This window comes from Camelus dromedarius, chromosome 24 (genome assembly GCF_036321535.1).
Source record: "Camelus dromedarius isolate mCamDro1 chromosome 24, mCamDro1.pat, whole genome shotgun sequence".
NCBI classification, from domain to species: Eukaryota; Metazoa; Chordata; class Mammalia; order Artiodactyla; family Camelidae; genus Camelus; species Camelus dromedarius.
Genome location: NC_087459.1, coordinates 11,633,799 through 11,652,446, shown reverse-complemented (window position 1 = coordinate 11,652,446; position 18,648 = coordinate 11,633,799). Strand labels below are relative to the sequence as shown.

The following is an 18,648-nucleotide window of genomic DNA, read 5'->3' as shown; positions in this document are numbered from 1 at the left end:
CACACACTGCTGGTAGGAATGTAGTTTGGTGCAGCCATTATGGAAAACAGTATGGAGAGTCCTCAAAAAATTAAAAATAGACTTACCATATGATCCAGCAATCCCACTCTTGGGCATATATTTGAAGGGAATTCTAATTAGAAAAGATACATGTATCCCACTGTTCATAGCAGCACTATATACAATAGCCAAGACATGGAAGCAATCTAAATGTCCATCAACAGACAACTGGATAAAGACGTTGTAGTATATTTATACAATGGAATACTACTCCGCCATAAAAAAGAACAAAATAATGCCATTTGCAACAACATATACGGACATGGAGATCATCATTCTAAGTGAAGTAAACTAGAAAAAGAAAAATACCATGATATCTCTCATATGTGGAATCTTAAACAAAAAAAAAGAGGACACTAATAAATTCACCTACAAATCAGAAACAGACTCGCAGACCTGGTATACAGTCTTACCGTTACTGGGAGAAAGGGAGTGGGAAGGGATAAATTTAGGAGTTTTACATTTGCAAATGTTAACAACTATATATAAAAATAGATTAAAAAACCAAAATTATTTGTATAGCACAGGGAACTATATTCAGTATCTTCTAATAACCTTCAATGAAAAAGAATATGTAAATGAACATATGTATGTCTATCCATGGCTGGGACGTTGTGCTGTACACCAGAAACTGACACATTGTAACTGATTATACTTCAATAAACAGTTTTTTAAAAAGAACTCAGACACAAAACAGAAAAAAAAATACCTGGGAAAACACTTCAGTGGGGGGAAAAAAAGAAATACAACAACAAACTTAAAACAAATAAATGGCATAAGTACATACCTATAATAATTATTTTTAAATTTGTTTAAATTTATTCTTATTAAAGTCTAGTTAATTTATAATGTGTTAGTTTCAGGTATACAGCAAAGTGATTCAGATGTGTTTACGTATATATAGGTATATATACATTTGCTTTTTCACATTCTTTTCTGTTATAGGTTATTACAGAATATTGAATATAGTTCTCTGTGCCATATACTAGAACCTTGTTTTTTATTGATTTAATATATAGTAGTGTGTATATGTTAATCCCAAACTCCTAATTTATCCTTCCCCCACCCTTGCTTTCCCCTTTGGTAACCGTAAGTTTGTTTTCTATGTCTATGAGTCTATTTATATTTTGTTAATAAGTTCATTAGCATTTTTCAAGATTCTACATTTAAGTGATATCATATGATATTTACCTTTCTCTGACTTAGTTCACTTAATATGATAATCTATACGTCCATCCATGTTGCTGCAAATGGCATTATTTCATTCTTCTTTATGGCTGAGTAATATTCCATGGTATAAATAGACCACATCTTCTTTATCCATTCATTTGTCAATGAACATTTCGTTTACTTCCATGTCTTGGCTATTGTAAATAGTGCTGCAATGACCATGGGGTGCACGTTATTTTTTCAAATAAGAGTTTTCTCTGGATACATGCCCAGGAGTGGGATTGCAGGCTCATATGATAACTCTAGCTTTATTTTTTTTAATTCTCCATACTGTTCTTCATAGTGGCTGCACGAATTTACATAGAACCAACAGTGAAGGAGGGTTCCATTTTCCTCATACCCTCTCTAGCATTTATTTATAGATTTTTGAATGATGGCCATTCTGACCGGTGTGAGGTGATACCTCATTGTAGTTTCAACTGGCATTTCTGTAAAAATTAGCATCACTGAGTATCTCTTCATGTACCTGTTAGCCATCTAAATGCCTTCTTTGGAGGAAGGTCTATTTAGGTCTTCTGCCCATTTTTTTGATTGGGTTGTTTGGGGTTTTTTGGTATTAAGCTGCATGAGCTGGTTGTATATTTTTCAAGATTAAGCTCTTATCAGTTGCATCATTTGCAAATATTTTTCTCCCAACCTGTGTTGTCTTTCTATTTTTTTTTTCCTTCTGTAGATGTTTATTCTACTTCAAGGAACAAAGTTCTGAAGTCCATGTTTTAATGTACAGTGATATAATACTCTGCAATATAAAATACAATTTACAGAAATTTGTCAGGTAAACCTAAAGAAACACACATGATTTTTACATTTGTCATATTTAAATTAGAAAAGTTTGTTTTATATGTTAAAAAAACCTTCACATCACGTCACATGTTGGGACCTGACACCACTTTAATGCAATTTAACCTACTGACTCTGGTCTATAACCAATCATCCCAAATGGGTAAGTTCTCTCTGTTCTCATACCGTAAAACATTTGTGTCAGAAAGTGAAAATCTGTAGTGATATACAATGGAATAGACTCTGAGGAACAAATGAAATTCTCTAATTTTACATTTGCAAAAGTAAGTTTATAAAAATATAAAAAAAAATTACCAAAGTGTCTTTGTACAGTCAAATAAATTAGGTTTTCTCTACTTCACACTTAAGTACTCGGAAAATACAGTGTACTGTATTTCACAGCGAAAAGCTTTCTAGTTTGTAGTTCTTGAGCCAATATCACTATTTTCCATTTCGTCCTTTATACAAGTATTGTTCAATTTTGATGGCAAGTTTATAACCTGATAACAGTTTGGAGCTAGTGCACTTTACCTGGGATACAGAAAGAAATGCTCAGATGGTAAAGTTCAACAAACAATACTTTCCTGATTATTCAGATCAAAGAAACCCACCTCCCCCTTTAAAGTACACTTAATTGGTTTATTTTCTCTTTAGGGTGGTAAAATTTAAACCTTTTTAAAATAAACTGTTTTTAAAATTTAACAACTTCTACTCAGATGTTGCTTTTAATCATGTTTTTGAAAAAATGTGTAAGATGATATACAAGATCTTGTGTTAGCTCACAGGGAAAAAGAATATGAAAATGAATATATGTATGTTCATGTATGACTGAAAAATTGTGCTCCACACCAGAAATTGACACAGCATTGTAAACCAACTATAACTCAATTTAAAAAAAACTGAGCTTTTGCTCGGAAACGTGTTTTGTTCCCTGGCTGAATTTGTAATTCAAATTTCTTTATGACAAGAGAAAGAATTACCTGTAAGTTCTGCGTTTCTCAACCTCCCAGATATGAGCTAACACCCAACATGGCTCTCTCACAGCCAGGCGCACACACGCAGCGACGCCCGCCGCCAGGAGACTGACAAAGCCTCCGGAAACAGAAACACGGGCAAGACGTCAGGAAAGGTATGGCTCTGGGAGTTCCCTTAAAGCTCAAGTCCTAAAAGCTCAACTTCCCTTAAAATTTACAAGTCAAGAACAGGAAAATGAATATATGTATATTCATGTATGGCTGAGGAATTCTGCTGTACACCAGAAATTGACACTCATTGTAAACTGACTATAACTCAATTAAAAAAAAATGTAAACAATTTACGAGTCAAGTTACTAGAAAAGATAACTTTAGAATCTGAGAAAGCAATATGCTTTTGTAGATAACTCATTTCAGTAATTTTTAATGGAAATGTTGAGTTCTTGGTGTGTTTTTTTTAAAGCATCAGAATTGGAAAGGTGTGAAATTTTGTGAGAAGCCATTATACACAAAATGAGTCATTTCTGGAGTCCAGAACATTCTATTCAGCCTGAGTTCAGAGCTCTTTCAAAAACCCCCTGTTGAACCCGCTTGTGAGCCCGGATCTCGAGCCCACGGCCCTAGGTCTGGGCGTCCAGGCCTCAGCCTTGAGGTCCCGGGGGACGCTGCTGGCTCCAGCGGTGGTCCCTTTGCCGCCGCGCTCCCGCTCACAGGCCTGGTCGCGGTCGCGGTCGCGGTCCATGCTGCGGGACCTCTCCCGGTCGCGCCTGCGGTCGTGGTCTCGGTTGCAGCTCCGCTCGCGACCCGAGTCCCACTCGCGGCCGGCATCCTTGTCCCGGTGTCGGTCCCAATCGCGGCCGCGGTCTCGGTTCTAGCTCCGCTCGCGACCCGAGTCCCACTCGCGGCCGGCATCCTTGTCCCGGTGTCGGTCCCAATCGCGGCCGCGGTCTCGGTTCTAGCTCCGCTCGCGACCCGAGTCCCACTCGCGGCCGGCATCCTTGTCGCGGTGTCGGTCCCACTCGCGGCCGCGGTCCCAGTCCCGCTCCTGCTCCAGGTTCCGCCCGCTCCCGCCCCCAGCATTCCCGAGCTCGCGCTCCTGCCTGCGGTCCCCGAGGGCTGGGCCCCGACGACTGTCCGGCGGCGGTGCCTCAGGCTCCTCCAAGGGCTTCTCCTTGGGCCCGGCCTCGAGCCGCTCCCTTGGCCGCCCTTCGAATGCCTGGTTCCGGTACTCGTGGGCCTTGCCCTCGCGAAAGTCGCGGGAGCCCACTGCCCCTCGGCCTCCAGAGAGGAGGGCGGGGGGGCGGCCCGGCCTCGTCCCACCTGTTCTTCCTGCGCTGGCGGGGGTGGGGCGGAGGGGGCGGGGGTGCTTGGCTGGGTGGCTCCGGCAGCCAGCAGGCTTCGGCTTCTCGCGGGGCGGGGACGGGGGGGGGGGGGGTTGGCCCTGGATGTGGAAATGACGGGGCGCCGGCTCACTCTTCTCAGGAAAAGGGGTGGACCCCGAAACTGCAGGGGGTGCCGGTGCCCTCTGTTTTGCAAATCTGAGCAGTGAATTGACTCTGCTTTTCAAACTGAGGAGGCTGCATTCCCCTGGGTACCGGCATGAAATTTGGTGCTTGGCCTCTAGACCCTTCAAACCAGTTGGGGTGGGGACCCTGGGCAGTTTCAAACTGGCTCGAATGTGGCCCTCTTGGGCCCACAAAGTGGAGGGGGATGGTCCTCCCTGGCCTCGGAACTGAGAGGGAGGAGGGCCTCCCCCGGGGTCTTTTAAACTGAGACAGCAGAGGCCTTCTTTGGAGTCCAAACTGGAAAGAGGCCATAGCCCTGTTTCCCACCACCTGGGCTTGTTTCAGGCCTTCAAACTGAGCAGGAGGGCCTGCGGCCTCGGCCTCGCTATACGGGGGTCTTGGAATTCCCTTTCCTCGCTCTGGGTGGGTGTTTGTGTTCTTCCAGTGTTGGTGGTGCTGCTCCTCTGGGCACGCAAGATGAGAGAGGGAGGGGCCCCTGGTGTCAGCTTAGGGAGGCGGCCCGTGTGACCCAGAGAACAAGGAAGGGATGGGCCCCTTTTGTGGCCTGAAGGTGGCCAGCGGTGCCCTCCTCTTGGCCCGTCCTTACTGGAAATTATATTCTCTTCCCGGAAACGGAGGGGCTGGCCCTCGTGGTCCTGGGAAGCCGGAGCCGCAGAGGCCTGCCATCCTGAAAGGGCGCGTGGTGCGGGTCCCGTTGGCCCTGGAACTGGGCCGGAGGCGGCCCTCCTGTCTGGGCGGGTGGGGGGAACGCGCCGGCCTGCTCGCCAGGCCTGGGTTGTGGCTCTCTGTCTCCCTCAGTGTCAGCTGCTGGGAGGTCACTTTTTGCAGCAAGCAGCGTTTCTTGGATCCTTGTACTGAGAGGAGCCAAGGGGCCTTTCCTGATCCCTTCCCGGCGGGGGTGGGGGGGCGGGGGAGGCTGGAGGGAGGCGCTCCGGGGAGTGCGCGGCAGCACCTCGCAGGCCGGCGGCAGGCGTCACGCTCTGGGCGGGCTGCTGGCCCGGGCTGTCTGAGCGCTCCCGCGTGGGCGGCTGGGCCTCCCCGCCAGGAGCCCACCGGGGACGGGCTGACTCTGGCTCCTCCTGGGCCAGCCCGGCCCCTCTGGGCCCTTCTCCGGCTGGCGGGGTGGCGGGGGGCTCTGGGGCGGCTTCGCTCTTGCTCTCGCTGCTCTCCGGGGCCAACCAACCGTCAGGCCTGCCGAGGGCCCTGACTGCTGCGCCCGGGCGTTGTCGGGCCGGCCCCTGGCTGGTGGAGGGGGCGCGGCCGGCCGGCCCACAGGCTGCTGCTCCTGCGGAAACAGCTGGGCCCAGGGCAGCGACGCCTTTGGGGGTGACGACATGAGGGCCTCCGACAGGGAGAAGTGGCCCTCTGCTAACTGAGAGCTGCCCCCTGCTCCTGCACTTGTCTCTTCTGCTCCTCGACCTGCTTGTTGAGTTCCCCTGTCATCTTCTCCTTCTCAGCCACGGAGGGGGCAGAAATGCTGGTGGTGAAGCCAGTGGGCTTCCCCGTGCCCGAGCCGTGCTTGTCCGCACACATTCTGTTGGGCACACCGTGGATGGTCACTTCAGCTTCTGCTAAAATCGTCTGGTCCTCTGGGTCATAGGCCACCTCCTCCCGCTCTGCCAACTCAGAGGCCTTTTCCGCGTCCTGCCTTTGCCCCCAGTCACCCAGCTGAGTGTGGAAGGCTCTCACGGGACCGTACCCTCCCTCGGGGTCATATGGTCTGTCATCTTCCTCTTCCTCTAGACCTTGTCTTTTGAGAACTGACCAAACTGCTGGACGATGGGTGGCAGCTCACTGTTGGCCTTGGCCCTGGAGTCTTGGTGGGAGGCCGGGGCGGACTCTGCATCCTCCTTGCTGGGGGTGGGGGTGGGGGTGGCCTGACAGCTTCTTCCCAGAGAGTCTGCAGGATATGTTCCAAGGGCGACGCTGTTTTTGAAGTAGAGGACGTGACAGAGGAAGTGACTGAGGTGACTCTTGCTGAGGCAGGTGATGCTGTCATGGAGTTTGTGGCTCCTGGTTTGAAGGACAACAGTGGTTTTAACACCGAAGACCTAATACTTCTGGAAGAGCGAGGAGACCCCGAGGGTGTGCTGACAGCCGTGTCCCCAGAGCACAGCTGATACTTGGGGAGTTTCTTTTCAGGCAACAGGGCCTTGGGCACCTTGGGATAAATGGGAGTGTCTGTTTCTTCTTCAGTCTGAGGTCTCCTGTCCGATTCTCCAGTATCTGAAGGACATTTGATTTTGTTGACAGATTACTAACCCAAGGATTTTGATTGGACATGGTGACTCAAGACCTGGTCCCTCAAAGGGCAAGAGTTTGGATGGAATGGAGTCAAAGGGTGCTTAGCAGGATTGGGTAGAGGTCCTTGACATGCCTGCTATTGTTAGCGACCACGTCAGCCGAAGTGGCCACGGCTGCTAAGACAGGAGGAGAGGGACAGAGGCCACCTCCTCCTCCGTCGCGGGGTGAAACCAGATCAGGCCCAGCTCCTTAGACACAGAAGATCTGAGTTTGCCAACATAATTCCAAATGGCCCTTGGGGCGATTTTCATTTTGTTCATGGTTTCCTTTACTGTGCAAAAGCCTTTCAGTTTATTAGGTTCCATGTATTTATTTTTATTTTCATTACTCTAGGAGATGGACCCAAAAGGAGGGAGACTGAAAGACCTAGTAGTAAAACTAGAAAGGTTAAAAGACCTAGTATGGAGGTTAAAAGACAAAAGTAGTAAAATCACCTCTATCCACAATAAGCAGTTAAGGAATACACAAAACAATTAGCTGTAAAATATATTTAAAATAGTAATTGTGAGGAGAGGAGAGTACAAATGCAAGGTATTTAAAATTCTTTAAATTATAAGATGGACCTAACTGCCATGTGTAGGGCATTCCATCCAAAAGCAGCAGATTACACATTCTTTTCAAATGCGCGTGGCACATTCTCCAAAATAGATCACATGCTTGACCCCCAAATCAAGCCTTGGTGAATTTTAGAAAACTGAAATCAAATCAAGCATCTACTCTGACCACAATGCTATGAGGCTAGAAATCAATTGCAAGGGGAAAAAAATGTGAAAAGCACAAACACGTGGGGTTTAATAATACACTACTAAACAACCAATGGATTACTGAATAAATCAAAGAGGAAATTTTAAAAAATACTTGAGACAAATGAGAGCAAAAAAACAAGGATCCAAAAACCTATGGAATGCAGCAAATCAGTCCTAAGTGGGAAGTTTATGGCAATGCAAGCTTACCTCAGGAATCAATAATCACTTTAAATGTCAATTAACTAAATGCTACAATCAAAAGATATAGGGTGGCTGACTGGATAAGAAAATGAGATCTATCTATATGCTTCTTATAAGAGACTCACTTCTTCGTAGTCAAGGGGCGGCAGAGAGCCCCATCCATGAGCTTCCCCTGTGGGACCATCAGCGCTTTGCGCAAGCTCCCATTTCTGAGGCCCAGGTGTCTGTGCTGGAGCCTTGGGGGTCCCGAGCACGCCCCGGGCCCGGCTGTCGCACCGACTCACTGAGGGCCGGAGGTTGGGTGCGGGGCGGCAGGGCCAGAGCAAGGCAGCAGCAGCCCCGGGTACCCTGCGTACTGGCTTGTTTTCCGGGCACCGCCGACAGTTGTTGGATGCGATTTTAAAAGCTATTGTTTCTTTCCCTTCCTTTCCTTTCCTGATACTTCATCGATGGTGTAGAGACATGTAACTGATTTCTGCATGTTAATAACGTATCCCGACGGATGCCCACTCCATTCCCGGGACCGGCAGGGGGTGGGGCTCAAACTAACTGAGCCTGAGGAGGTCGCCAGGCTCTGGGGCGTCCAGAAGAACCGGCCCGCCGCGAATTACGGCAAACTGGGCCGCTCGCTCCGACACTGCTACGAGGAATGCGTCCTGCAGAAGGGGGCTGGCCAGCGTTATGTGTACAGCTCTGTGCGCGAGCCTGGAGGCCCTCTTCTCTCTGGCCTTCCCGGACAATCAGCGTCCAGCTCTCAAGGCAGAGCTTGACTGGTTGGTCAGTGAGGGGGACACAGTCCCTTTGTCCCACTTGGACTAGAGCCCCGCCTACCTCCCAGAGCTGGCTGGCCCTGCCCCGCCCTTGGGGTGGCTACTCTTACAAGCACCTGGCAGTTGCTCCCCTGCCACTGGTGAGTGCTGCCCTGTGTACACAGAGATGAATTTGTTGTTGGGGAAATGCCCACTCTGAAACCCACAGATGTCTTTGGAGCAGGTCCCCTCTAGCCCATTGGTCACGCCGGCCCAGACTCTGAGCTTCTCCCCAGGGTGGAGGGGATGGCAAAGTGGAGACACTGTGAATACAGAGGTGGAGTCTTGGAAACTCCTCCGGGGTCCACCTCTGGCCTCTCCCTAAGTCCTGCTTAGAGGCCGAAGCCCCACTCCCCCTCCCTGTCACAGAGAACAAGAGTTTGCTCTGTTCTGGGGGTCAGAGAAGGAGCCTCCCCACTTCATCCAGCATCATTCATGATTCAAAGTTATTACTCAGAATCAGTAAGAACAGACCCGTGGGCTGGTACTTTGCCAGACACAGACAGTGGGCAGGGCCCTTCAATCCTGACTGTTGCGCTGCTTATTTTAAGGGTAAAGCTGTTCGATATAAAACAGCCCGAGACGTCAGGTTCTTCTTTGGCAAAATGAAGTCCTGAACTACATCGTCCAGAAGGTTTTTTTTTTTAATCTTAGCTTTTTTTTCTGGTTTAAGAACCAAATCGTATTTCCTATGATGTGTACAGTCATGTAGAAAAAAATAAACAAACAACAAAAAACAGCTTCAACACAGAACAGATAACTAGAACGCACCTACTACCACATTTTCCAGAAAATTTTATTGTTTTCCAAGGTTTGTGGGGCACTGTTAACAGCAAATACCATCATTTTCTACAGGAGGTGTCCACGGAAACCAAGCAGTAAATACCAGTGTGTCATGAAGCCAGGGAAAACACACAGTCATGGGAGGGGAGCAAATGGACCAATGGAGCCCCCTCACGCGCCTCTGACCAGGCTGCCCCAGGCTGGGAGAAGCTGCAAGCCCCCCAGGGGAGGCGAAGCCCCCTCCCCTCCGCCTAACTGTGCTCCTTTCACAAAGCTCTCCCAAGTGCCGACGGGTAAACGTGGAGACAGACCCATAGCTCTGCAGACAGCAGTGTGGGCCATCAGGACCAAACCCTTTCTCTCTCTCACATGCCGTGTAGCCAAGTCATTCCTTGGACAACAAAAGCACATTCTGGAACTCATTTGCCATGCATGTCACCTGCCTCTTTATTTACTTGATGGAGGTACTGGGGGTTGAACCCAGGGATCATGCCCAGGACCTTGAGCCCGCTGAGCACACGCTTTACCGCTGAGCTCCCCACCCTGACTCTTCTGCTAAGAAATATATTCTCATCCCTCATCAGATACACCAGTCGGAGGGGCTCCAGGAAGTGACAGTAGGATGGAATCAGGCATAAAGAAGATGCTTAATTAATGGAAGTTTTTATCATCTAATGAAAATTCTATCCTTTTTTTTATTTAACGAAAATTCTATCCATTTTCTAGACTTTCTAGTTTTTCACTCACCTTTGTTGTTGAACTCATAGAAATGGAATTTTACTGTGATCTTGTTTGCTTTTTCTGTCTTTTCCTCAGTGATCGCTATATAGAAACATGCATATATGTGTGTGCATATGCCCCCACACACATGTGAATACACATATATACCTGTGTGTATTTAGGGTATAAATATTTACCGTATAGGTAGGATAGTTAAAATTCTGCTTATACCACTTTCCTTTTTATGAAATGAAATAAAAGTACACATGTATTTACTTTAAGGATGTTTGGTATCAATCTACATAATTAACCTCTTGGAATACCATAAAAACACTTTTTAAAATGTAAACTCCAGAAACTCAATTACGTAAAGATGGGATAAACTTTTTTTAACTTTACTTAGCAATTTTGAAACCATCGATCTTTGAATTTTTCCAGGGTCACCACTTTTATTTCCAGTGACTAAAGATTTATGGGATCTGTGGGATGATCCCTTCTTCACAACCTGATTACAGAATGAGGCCAAAGGCAAAAAAAAAAAAAAAATAATAATAATAATAAAAAAAAAACCCAGAGAAGACTGTCATTTCTCAGGAAACTAAACAGAAATCTTCAGATTCAAGGAAACATTTCAGATTGCTGGGTGGTTGGGTCAGTCTGGTAAGTCCTGCAAAGTTGATGACTTCATATTTTGCAGCATGAAAAGGGAAAGAAATCCTGGGCTCCTCACCCATGTGGCTGCACCCACCGCCCTGGGCACCACTCCTGAGGCCGGGCGACTGAGGTCCCCCGTTTGTTGTCTTCTCCTCATCTCACTTTTAAAATGTTCCCCTTGCTCTGTATTTCTTTCCTCATCCTGGTAAAATGACCCCCTCCAGGGGCTCCAATGACCAGGATTCCTACCCAAGCCCTTAGGAGGTTCCTGGGCTCCCAGAAGACTCTGCCCTTCTCAGCAGTTTCAAATGTATCATTCACTGTGTTTCTGCATTTCTTTTTAAAAATTGTTTTAGTTTTAACTTTATTTTTTGTTAGTTTGCATGCTTTTTTAAAAGTTTTTTTTATAGATTTATTCTGTTTTTATTTTATTTATTTTTTGAAGGGGGAGGTCACTAGTTTATTTATTTACTTATTTATTTAATGGAGGTATTGGGGACTGAGCCCTGGACCTCATGCATGCTAGGCACACAGTCTACCAGTGAGTTATACCCTCCCCACCCGTTTCCTCTTTTGCTCCAATGTTTTCTCTTAGATTTCTCACCCTGTGACAGAAGGGGCAGAATAGCTTTTTTCCCCCTTAATTTCTTTGGTTTTCTTTTTTTATTGAAATATAGTTGATTTACAGGGATATATTAATTTCCAGCATACAGCATAGTGATTCATTTATACATATAAATGTATTCCTTTTCATATTCTTTTTCATTATGGGTTATTACAGATATTGAATGTAGTTCCCTGTGCTATACAGTATAAACTTGTTTACCTATTTTACTTACAGTAGTGTGTATCTGCAAATCCCAAACTCCCAATTTATCCCTCCACTCACCCCAACTTCCATGCATATATTCAGAGATTTTTATCTACCTACTTATTCCAGTAAGCCTCAGTTTCCTCTCTGAAAATGTCAAGAATCAATCATGCATTTCACTTCTTAATTGTATTCATCTTAAAGAAGAAAATCATATAAATTAGGTAAGGACCAGATCCTGTGCTAGTGTGAAAAACCTCCTATTCATATGACTTTGGAAATTTAATAGAACCAAATAGAATAGTTTCAGATAGTTCAGAAACTTATCTGAAAAGCTGTGGTAATCACCCCACATATAGGCAAAACTGATGTCTGACAAGTAGGCACTTAGAGCAATTTATGTTCCCTGGTTTCAATGACAGCTGTTGATATTTTCATTTATTTAGAATTTTAAATATAAAGAAATACGAGAATTTAAAATATAAAGAAATTACCCATGAAATGTCTTTGTAATACTGTATTAGCATAAGACACGAGCTTAGAACATAAGCTCTTGGAAGGCAGGGGCTGCATTTCTATTCTTTTTTCCTTTTTTTTTTTTTTTCAGTCTCCAAGTCCCTGGCCTCTGGTATGTGACACTAAGGCAGGAACACTGACCCATTCATTCCATTGGGTTGACATGAGAACTGAAGTCCTTCAAACTACACGAGAAAGTGAGAGTTGAAGGCAATGTGCAACCTCTCCCTGCCCCCACCCTCTGCAAACTGTAGGGATATCATGACACGGACAACTTTCCAGTCCGACTGTGGGCCTTTGGGCACCTGAGTAATTGTGGGCTACTCAGGGCTTAAGTCGTCTGTGGACCTAACCCGGGAGAGACTGCACATTTCACCAGATAGTGAATATGGTCACCTCTTTCAGAGCAGCAATCCAGCAATAATATTCCTGTCATAGGCCAAGAACGCATTTTATATCTCCAAGTTATGACTAACGGGTTCCAAGCACATGTGGTGGAACGTTTCACTGGATACACTTAAAACCTGCCTAATGACTCCTCTAAAACAATGGGTCCTGCGCTCAGTGATTTAAAAGTTGATTGATGCCGCCTCCATGTTGCCAGAAGTATTTGCTCCACCACTTCACTTGGCACAATTCCACGTATCCTGCAGATTCCAGCTGAATAGGATCTTCTCAGACTGTCTGTGAGTCCCACAGGCAAAAAGGCGCAAGCTTTTCCAGCATGTCTGCACCACACCCATTACAATTTTCAGTTATATCTTTTGCATGCCTACCCCCTTACTATTCAGTGCTTTATGGAGGCCAGGGCTCCATCTAATAATCTTTTTATTCCCACTATTTCCCATGGCATTTAGTTCATGCATAGTAAGGACTAAATGACTGTTGAGTGATGGATGGTTGAATGGGTGGGCGGGTGGATGGATGGGTGGGTGGATGGATGGATGGATGGGTAGGTGGGTGGGTGGATAACTGGGTGAGTGAGTTTACAGATACATATATGCTAACATACATATTTCTATACAAATATATGCAGAGTAAGTAACCAAATAGTCATGATTCTACATGTGGTCTTGCAATAATCCTATATAACTAATATTTATACTCTTGAAAGTTTTTTCCTCTTCTTTCTCTGATTCTGGCTATTCACATTACTACAAGCATGACTGACTTTCTCAAAAATAACTGCGAGTGGCTTTTAAAAAATGAGGACACTGGACTTTGAATTCTTCAGAGTAATAAATTAGACACTATTTTTTTAGAAATTCATTATGATGTGAATCATCCTTCATTTTCTCACATGCTAACCGTTACCACAGTGAGCACTCTGATCTGCCGTAGACACTTGGCACACTAGCTTAATACTGGTTATGCAACTCGCTGTGTTTGAATTCTGTGGTTAAGGAATCTCACTATTTCATTTTGAAATCTGTCTCCAAGTTAGGAGACATACTTATATATCTCAGCCTCAGGAGTGGTCACTGGACTGAATAAAGGACTGTAAAGCAGTATTCGCATATTCTCCAGTAAATCTCCAGCCTTATTTTTACTATCAATCATTCTCTTTGACTAAACATTTTACCTCTCTCAAGGAAGTAACGAGCAGAACTGTAGCTAAGGCTTTCTAGCTCTCCCCACCTGCTTTGTTAAACAGGAGATTAATGAGTTATGAAGTGGTCTCTGACTAGTCCTCCCTTATCACACCCAGCCTGGCCCATAAGTTGTGAGTGCAAATACTGTTGTTCATTTCCAAAGATGTCAGTCTATTTCCTCTCTTCATACTGAAACCCCATGATTTCAGGCCCTCATTAACATAACCCAGAGGATTCCAGCCGCCACCGGGACTCCACAATCTTTCTCCGCCTCCTGCGACGCCTCACTTCTCTACACGTTGTGAGACTAGCCTTCATTTATCAGCCACTTTGTGATGACGCACTGGTCCCCACATCACATACACCACATACAAAACCGCCAATTGTTATTTATTTGCCTCTTTGTCAGATCAGAACCTTGGACAATTACATTTTTCATTTAAGTTTAACACATTTCATTCTGGTTTACAGGTTGGTATTTGGAGAGTTCTGCTCACATAATACCTGTCATCCAGAAGCTGCTCACTATTCAATGTCTAATTCACACCAGAGTTGGGATCATCAGCTAAAGGCCACCTTCCAGTGGTGAGTTCGTGAAAGGAAATACCAACTTTTGGCGTCTCCTGGACTTGTGACCCTCCACCAGGCAGTTCATTTCTGTTCAGACTCCTACACTTTGCAAATCTAGCCTATTCTTCACAATTCAGCAGTTAATTTCTTATTGTCTTGTTTCTTTCAAGCGCCCCTGGGTCCAGCTACCATGGATGTTCCCTGAAGGCAGGGATGATGTCGATGCTTCTGCCCTGTCCCTGAGGCCTCCTTACGCTTAGTGGCCTTCCCTCAGCTCATACTTAATCTCCGATCCAAGGAGGGGAAACGCACATCGCCCACTGCAGCACAGTAAGCCAGAGCCCAAGTAAGTAAACTAGAACCTTGCACTGACCGTAAAGACTTGATGGCAATAAATTCCTATCGTTAGCCAAAGGTTTGGGGAGGGACGATGTGTTATAAGCCAGTTACTCCCTAGTCATCAAAATCATCAGAGAGGCAGTAAATTGGTCACGTGATCATGGCCACGCTACGAGGTGTTGTTTTTATTCAGTTTTATGATGAACAGGAAAGACAGATAATGATGTTTTTCTTGCTGAGGAAATAACGTAACAGCCAGTAGAGTCAGGGGTAACTCTGCTCTTATATCATGCTTCACCTCTGAGCCAAGGTGGGAGGACCATCTCTACCCTTTACCAGCTCTGTCTTTTTGGACAATTTTCACGTCCTCTTTCAGCCTGTGTCCTCTTTTGGTCTTCGGGAGATGATGCAGGCTTGGGGAGATGTGGGTGGGAGACATTATGTGGGCTTGGGGAGACTATGTGGGCTCGGGGAGATGATGTGAGCTTGGGGAGATCATGTTGGCTTGGGGAGATGATGCGGGCCTGTGCAAATGATGCGGGCTTGCAGATACTACGCCGGCTTGGGACCATGATACAGGCTCGGCTAGATGATGGGGGCTTGGTAAATTATGTGGGCTTGGGGAGATGATTGGCTTGGGGAAACGATGCAGGCTTGGGGAGACGATGCGGGCTTGGGGAGATGGTGTGGGCTTGGGGAAATTATTGGCCTTGGGGAGATGATGCGGTCTTGGGAAGATGATTGGGCTTAGGGAGACGATTTATGCTTGGGGAGATGATGCGGGCTTGAGGAGATGTGGGCTTGGGGACATGACACAGGCTGGGGAAGATGATGCAGGCTCGCAGACATTTTTCAGGCTTGTGGACATGATGTGGGCTGACTGACACGACAAGGGCTCTGGGACATGACGCCGGCTCGGAGATACAACAGAGGTTCAGGGAGATGACATGGACTTGGAGAGCTGATGTGGGCTTGGGAAGATGTGGGTTTGGAAAGATGTGGGCTTGGAGAGATGAGTCAGACTTGGGGAGATGATGTTGGCTTGGGGAGATGACACGGGATCAGGGAGATGACCTGGACTTGTGGAGATGATGTGGGCTCCCTGATATGGTGTCTGCTCGGGGACATGCCGCGGACTCAAGTACATGACACCGGCTCAGGGAGATGACTTGGGCTTGCAGACATTTTTCATGCTCGCAGACATGAATTGGGCTCACTGATATGACGTGGGCACGAGGACATGACACTGGGTCAGGGACACGATACGGGTTCAGGGAGATGACGTGGGCTTGGGGAGATGATGCGGACCTGTTTAAATGATGCAGGCTTGCAGATACTACGCTGGCTTGGGGACATGACACAGGCTTGGCTAGATGATGCGGGCTTGGGAAATGATCCGTGCTTGGGGAGATAATGTGCCTTTTGGGAGATTTTGTCTGGGGGAGATGATGCGAGCTTCAGGAGATGATTGGGCTTAGGGAGATGATGCAGGCTTGGGGAGATGAATGGGCTTGGGGACATGATGTGGGCTTGGGGAGATGAATGGGCTTAGGGAGATGATGCAGGCATGGGGAGATGATGTTGGCTTTGGGATATGATGTGGACTTGGGGAGATATGTGGGCTTGGGGAGATGATTGGGTTTAGGGAGATGATGTGGCTTGGGGAGATGATGCGGGCTTGGGGAGATGATTGGGCTAACGGAGGTGATGCGGGCTCGGACAGATGATGCGGGCTTGGGGAGATGATGTGGCCTTGTGGAGATGATGTGGGCTTGGGTAGATTTGCGGGCTTGGGGAGATGTCGGTTGGAGACATGATGTGGGCTTAGGGAAATGATTGGACTGTAGGAGGTGACTCCGGCTTGTGGTGATGAATCAGTCTTGCAGATATGCTGTGGGCTCAGCGAGATGATGCAGGCTTTGGTAGACGGTGTGTGCTTGGGAGATCATGCGGGCTGGGGGAGATGATTTGTGCTTGGGGAGATTATGTGGGCTTCGGGAGACTATGTGGGCTTGGGGAGAAGTTTGCGTGGGGAGATGATGCGGCTCCGGGAGATGACATGGGCGTGCGTAAATGCTGCAGGCTCGTAGATACTATGCCGACTTGGGAAGATGATGCAGGCTCGGCTAGATGATGCGGGCTTGGCAAATGATGCAGGCTTGGGAAAATGATGTGCCTTTTGGAAGATGTGGGCTTGGAGGGATGATGTGGGCTTGGGGAGATGATGAGGGCTTGGGGAGATGATTGGGCTAACGGATGATGCGGCTTGGGGAGATAATTGGAGTTGGGGAGATGATGCGGGCTTGGGGAGATGATTGGGCTTAGGGAGATGATGAGGGCTTGGGCAGATGATGCGGGCTTGGGGAGATGATGTGCCTTTTGGGAGATGTAGGCTTGGGGAGATGATGTGGGCTTGGGGACATGATGCGGGCTTGGGGAGTTGATGCGGGCTTGGGGAGATGATTTTACTGTGGGAGATGACTCGGGCTTGGGGTGATGAAGCGGTCTTGCAGATATGCTGTGGGCTCAGGGAGATGATGCAGGCTTTGGGAGATGACGTGGGCTTGGGGAGATTTTTTGTGCTTGGGGACATGATGCAGGCTCTGGGTGGTCAGGTCGGGTTGGGGACATGTGTTCCTGGTAACATGATGTAGGCTTGGGGAGTCAATGCAGGCTCAGGGAGATGATGTGAGCTTGGGAGATCATGTTGGCTTGGGGAGAAGACGCAGGCCTGTGTAAATGACGCGGGCTTGCAAATATTATGCCAGCTTGAGGATAAGATACAAGCTCGGCTAGATGATGGGGGCTTGGGAAATTCTGCGGGCTTGAGGTGACAATGTGCCTTTCGGGAGATTTGGCTTGGGGAGATGATGCGGGCTTGGGGAGATGATTGGTCTTAGGGAGATGATGCGGGTTTGGGGAGATGATTGGTCTTAGGGAGATGATGTGGGCTTGGGCAGATGCTTGGACTGTGGGAGATGACTCGGGCTTGGGGTCATGAAGTGGTCTTGCAGATATGCTGTGGACTCAGGGAGATGATGCAGGCTTTGGGTGATGACGAGGGCTTGGGAGATCATGCGGGCTTGGGGAGATGATTTGTGCTTGGGGACATGATGCGGGCTTAGGGTGTTGAGGTCGGCTTGGGGACATGTGGGGCTGGAAACACGCTGCAGGCGTGGGGAGTTGATGCGGGCTTGGGGAGATGATTGCGCTTGGGGAGATGATGCGGGCTTGGGGAGAAGATGTGGGCTTGGGGAGGTGATTGGGCTTGGGGAGATGATGTGGGCTTGGGGAGATGTTTGTTTGGGGAGATGATGCGGGCTTGGGGAGATGATTTTACTGTGGGAGATGACTCGGGCTTGGGGTGATGAAGCAGTCTTGCAGATATGCTGTGTGCTCAGGGAGATGATGCGGGCTTGGGGAGATGATGTGAGCTTGAGGAGATCATGTTGGCTTGGGGAGATGATGTGGGCCTGTGTAAATGATGCGGGCTTGCAGATATTATGCCAGCTTGGGGACATGACACAGGCTCGGCTAGATGATGCGGGCTTGGGAAATGATGCGGGCTTCAGGAGATGATTGGGCTTAGGGAGTTGATGCGGGCTTGGGGAGATGATGCGGGCTCGGGGAGATGATGCGGGCTTCGGGAGATGATTGGGCTTAGGGAGCTGATGCGGGTTTAGGGAGTTGATGCGGACTTGGGGAGATGATTATGCTTGGGGAGATGATGTGTGCTTGGGGAGATTATGTGTGCTTTGCGAGACTATGCAGGCTGGGGGAGATCATGCGGGCTTGGGGAGATGATGCGGGCTTGGGGAGATGTTGCGGGCTTGGGGTGTTGATGCTGGCTTGTGGAGATGTGGGTGGGAGACATTTTGTGGGCTTGAGGAGATGATAGGACTGTGGGAGATGACTCGGGCTTGGGGTGACGAAGCAGTCTAGCAGATATGCTGTGGGCTCAGGGAGATGATGCAGGCTGTGGTAGACGACGTGGGCTTAGGATATCGTGCAGGATGTGGGAGATGATTTGTGC

The 18,648-nt window shown here is 47.5% G+C and overlaps 1 long non-coding RNA gene and 1 pseudogene across 1 annotated transcript in view; both read right to left on the bottom strand.

Moving 5' to 3' along the window:
• The window catches only part of LOC135319199 (uncharacterized), a 45,073-nt gene that overhangs the window by 5,986 nt on the left and 20,439 nt on the right, over positions 1–18,648 (bottom strand). The window lies entirely within an intron of this gene.
• LOC135319252 (death-inducer obliterator 1-like) lies at positions 3,453–7,179 on the bottom strand (annotated as a pseudogene).